Below are 5,181 nucleotides of genomic sequence, written 5' to 3' on the forward strand. Positions count from 1 at the left end.
CACCATCTCTCCTCTGTCTGCTAGGGCCCTTGTGGACCCCAGATCTGGGAGCTTTCCCAGACCTGCCATGGCAAGTTTCCTTTCCCACACTCCCTGCACTCTGCCATCACATCTCAGTTCATCAGGACCCTTGCCTGCCCCTGGGAGCTTTCCCTGCCCTGCCCTGCCCTGCCCTGCCCTGCCCTGATTAATGCATCTCTCAACTCTCAGCAGAGAAGCTTCCTTATATAGCAGATGATTAACACAGAGCCACAACTGGTCAATTTGCAGAGAATAAGAGGCTACTGACTGCTTATTTTTGAATAGGACATCTGCACCAAACTTCTGCTTCCCAAAGCTCAGGGATCATTGTGGAAAAGGGGTCAGAAAGAGTCTAAGAGCCAGAGGAGGTGGATGACCACAAAGAAACAGTTTTCCAGACAGCCTGGCAGTTACTCACATGAACTCACAGCAACTGTGGCAGCATGCACAAGTCCCAAGTAAGTTTAAGACAAAATTCCATTATAGACATGAGCAAGTAGATAAGAAACCCCAACCCTACCTGAGGAACTATTGGCAGCCAATGGTTGCTGGGAGCGGGGAGAGTCCATTTCATTTAAGAGTGAAACTCTTAGGAGGTTGACTAGGCTCCAGTGATGAACCCATGCTGAAGGCAAAGGAGGACACAAACCTGATTCTATTCTCTCTCTCTCTCTCTCTCTCTCTCTCTCTCTCTCTCTCTCTCTCTCTCTCTCGGAGGAAACTAGGTGGAGGGTAGTACAGGGGAGGCAGATAGGGAAGGAAATCTAAATATGATCAAAATATGTTATATGAAATTCACACACATTCAATTTTCTTAAATGAAAAAAATATTTTTAACAAAGCAACCAAAAATCCAATTTCTTAATATTGGCCCCTCAACTGTAACAAACAAACAAACAAACAAACATACTACATTAATGCAAGCAATGTTAGTAAGAGAGGAAATGAGGTCTAAGGGGCCTAGAAGATTCAGATACTTTCCATTCACTTTCTGTAAACCTAAAACTGCTCTACAAACACTTAACTCAGTTGGTGCTAAAGAGACAGTTTGAAGGTTAAGAGGGTGTACTACTCTTGAAGAAGACCCAAGTTTGATTTCTAGCACCCACATCAAGAGGTTCACAACTAACTGTAACTCCAGCTCCAGGAGATCTAATGCTCTCTTCTGGCCACTGCACTCACATGCACACACTCAAAAATAAAATCTTCTAAAAATATTAACTCTTCAATAAAAATATATACATTGAAAAAAAAATTAACACAAGCTAGGAGTGGTGGTGCATGCTTGTAATCCCAGTGCTTGGGTGGCTGAGGCAGGAGGATTGCTCCAAGTGCAAGGCTAGCCTCAAAAAATAAATTCTATTACTTTGAAAAGAAAAAAGCACCTGAGTACACAGCTGTAATCTCAGCATTCAGGAGGCAGAGGCAAGATGATTACTGAAAGCTCAAGGCCAGCCTGGTCTATATTGTGAGCTCCTGGTCAACCAAGACTACACAGTGAGGAGAGAGCAGGGGAGAGGGGGGTGGTTGCAGTTCATGATCGTGTAAATTGTTTCTGGGACTGTGATGAGGTGGCAGCGAGAGGATATGGGGATATGGTGGGGAAGCTGCTTGGCCTTGTTACTGTCAAGAAGGGAGGAGGGAGGGAGGGAGGGAGGGAGGGAGGGAGGAAGACAGAGAGAAAAACACAGAAATACCAGAAAGTTTTCCTGAAGTAAAAGACCCCAACTAGGTACACGGTGCAATGAACAAAGAGAGCCACACCCAAAGATGTTATGAGACTTCAAAACACCAGCCACACAAAGGAAACCCTGAAGGCCTCCACAGGGGAGAAGGAGGCTCCCACATCAGGAATGAGAACTGGATCCTGTCTCACTGGCAACACTGGGCACCACATGGAACAATGCCTCCAAGTTCCTGAGGGAAAAGCTTGTCACCAGTCAGTCTAGAGCTCTAGACTAGCCTACTCAAGTGTGAAGACAGAAGAAAGCCTAGTCAAGGTAGCCACCATAGTTGCCACAGGACTCATAGAGTCCTTGATTCATTCACACAGCAGGCAAATACACATGCCTCGGGAGCATAAGGTGGCCATACCTCATTGGGATTTCCCCCTTACGCACAACACTGGCAATTTGGAGCTCCTGGTAGGTAGAGGGGGTTGGGTGTAGGGGATCCTCTGTATAAAAAGTCCATATGGCCCTCTGCTTCCCTGGGCCTGCACGACCCACAGGCCTCTCTCTCCAGGGTAAGTCAATCGCGCCCTCTGCACCTTGACTCCCCCAGCCTCATTCACCCTCCCATTTCCCGCACCTGTAACTCCTCCTAGCCTGGGTCCTGTCCCATTCCTCATCTTGGCCCCCCAGACACCTGGGGAACCACCACTGCTTCCTGATCCTTTGCATCCAGACCAACTCAGTTCCTTCTCCAGTCCCCAGAAGCACTGCTTCTGAGCCTGGCCCCACCCTCACCTCCCTCTGCTTCCCTGGGCCTGCACAACCCACAGGCCTCTCTCCAACCCGCAGGCCTCTCTCTGGGGTAAATCGATTGGGCCGTCCAATCGATTGGGTGGTCCGCGCCTTGATTCCCCCAGCTTCATTCACCCTCCCATCTCCCCCACCTGTCTCTCCTCCTAGCCTGGGACCTGTCCCATTCCTTGTCTTGGCGCCCCAGGCACCAGAGGAACCACCATGGCTTCCTGTACTTTGCATCCAGACCAACCAAGTTCCTTCTGGGGTCCCAAGGAGGCCTCTGGACCTGGCCCTGCCCTCACCTCCCTCTGCTTCCCTGGCCCCCACAACCCACCAGCCTCTTTCCTGGACACCAGGACTGACCTTTCCTCTTCCTGATCCTTTGCATTCAGACCAACCCAGCTCCTCAGTGCACTCCCCAGGACCCCTTGGGGCCTCTTCTGACCCCCATCTCCCTTATCATCTCTGGGTGGCACGGCCACCAGCTGCCCTAGACCATCATCTTTCCTGGGCCTGGCTCCCAGGCCAGTCCAACCCCCAAACTCCTGATGCCAAAATCTTTCCTGGAGGGATCCAGACCTTAGGGGAAAGCCTAAGAGCATCTGATCCTCATCTGACTTGGGACTCTGTGGGAATTCCTGAAGACAAAAGCAATCTGGCCACTCCAATATGAAATCAAAGGAGAGAACCGGAAGCTTAGAAGAACCAGCTTTTCATGCCCAAAAAGTAATCCACAAAGACACATAAAGTTTACAAAAAGAAGCAGACCTAAACATGAAGGCTTGAGTCTTACACAGAATCTGAAACTACAAAAGAAATTTACATGTCAAAATCACAGAGAAAAAAATAATAACGTGAAAAACCAAAATAACACATCCCCACCAAATACCAATAGTCCTCTAGAGGAGTGCAATGAGAACCCCCTAGAGATAATGCAGGAGAAAGAACTCAAAAGAACAATTATAAACATGATAAAAGAATTCAGTGAATTTAAAGAACACACAGAGAAATCAAAGAACTGAAGGAAGATAGGGATGAACTTCTGAATGAATTCAGAAAAGAGCTAGAAATATTGAAGACTACTAAGGTTGAAATGAAGAAGGAAGTGAAACACTCAGTAAGCCAATTAGAAACTACAGAAGACAGCCTGACAGAAGAAAGCCTCACCAGTAGATGAATGAAATGGAAAACAGAGTATCAAGACTGGAAGATAAAGTGGACGAACTAGACCACTCAAGCAAAGATTATAAAAAATTTAAGAAATCATAAGAATGGAATATGCAGGAATTGTGTGACACCATAAAAAGACCAAACTTACAAACCATAGGCATACAGGAAGGAGAAGAATCCCAAGATAATGGCATGGACCAGATCTTCAACAGAATCGTGGAAGAAAATTTCCCAAAATTAAAGGAAGACATGCCCATACAAATACAATAAGCCTACAGAACACCAGACAGACAGGACCAGAAAAGAAACTCTCCTCGGCACATCATAGTAAAAACACTAAACGTACAAAACAGAGACAATACTGAAAGCTGCAAAAGAAACAAGTCATATATAAAGGAAAACCCATGAGGATTATGATAGACAAAATTTGGCGGAGAATGAGCAAATGGAGGAGGAGGCACCAGGACACAGATAAAACTCCATCAAAATAGGGTTTATTAACAAAGGAACACATGGGACAGATTCCCTTCCGGGCAGGGAAAATGTCTGCCCGGGTCTTGAGCTGGGGTCTTTTAAAAAGGGAGGCTTCTGCTTCCTGCAGAAGGTGGAAAGATGTATTTTTTTAAAGTTGGAGGGGTAAGTGGGAGAGTGGGACTGTTAGAACCTGTTCTCTTTAGAGATCAAAGGGGAAACCTGCTATATTGGCCAAACACTGGAGAAAAGTCTGCTTCTCTTGACTTCAAAGACCAAGGTGCTTATCAGCTAGATTCCCTTTTCTCAGGAGCATGAGAAATCCTTGGAATCCTGTTGGTGATGGGGCAGGGCTATATGAACCTTAACAGATTACAGCTAACTTTTGAGTGCAAACTATGAAAGCCAGAAGAGCCTGGCAAAGTATACCCAGTTTTAAATGACCACAGATACCAACCCAGATTACTATACCCAGCAAAAATGTCTATTATAGTTGAAGGGGAAAGAAAAATCTTCCATGACATAAATAGGCTGAAGGAATTCAGGTCCATAAAACCAGCCCTTCAGAGTTCTGGAAGCAATACAAAGAGATGAAGAAAGAAATGACTATACCCAACGGGTTACAGAAAGAAATCCAAAGAAGGTATAACCATGGAAAAGTACAGGTATATCAAGAATGTAAACAGAAATAAAAATGACAGGATTCAATACTTATCTTTCATTAATAACTTTAAATATTAATAGACTGAACTCCTCAGTCAAAAGACACAGATTATGTGACTGGATTAAGATACAAAACCCATCTTTTTGTTCTCCGCAAGAAACTCATCTCACTTTCAAGGACAGACACATTCTTAAAGTGAAAGGATGGAAAAAATTTATACCAAGTGAATGGTACTAAGAAAAAAGCAGGCATAGCAATTCTAATATCTGACAAAATAGACTTCAAGTTAAAATTAATCAGAAAAGATTTTTTTTTGTCTTTTTGAGACAGGGTCTCCCTGTAGCTCCAGCTATCCTGGAACTCACTATGTAGACCAGGCTGCCATTG

General features: G+C 45.1%; 1 protein-coding gene and 1 pseudogene across 3 annotated transcripts in view; one reads left to right on the forward strand and one right to left on the reverse strand.

Moving 5' to 3' along the window:
* Window positions 1-5,181, reverse strand: part of Rab11fip5 (RAB11 family interacting protein 5) — a 49,495-nt gene that overhangs the window by 17,290 nt on the left and 27,024 nt on the right. The gene's annotated exons all lie outside the window — the stretch shown is intronic.
* The window catches only part of LOC108490273, a 13,407-nt pseudogene continuing 8,690 nt past the window's right edge, over window positions 465-5,181 (forward strand).

The sequence above is a fragment of the Nannospalax galili genome, unplaced genomic scaffold (assembly GCF_000622305.1).
Source record: "Nannospalax galili isolate Female #2095 unplaced genomic scaffold, S.galili_v1.0 scaffold389, whole genome shotgun sequence".
Lineage (NCBI taxonomy): Eukaryota > Metazoa > Chordata > Mammalia > Rodentia > Spalacidae > Nannospalax > Nannospalax galili.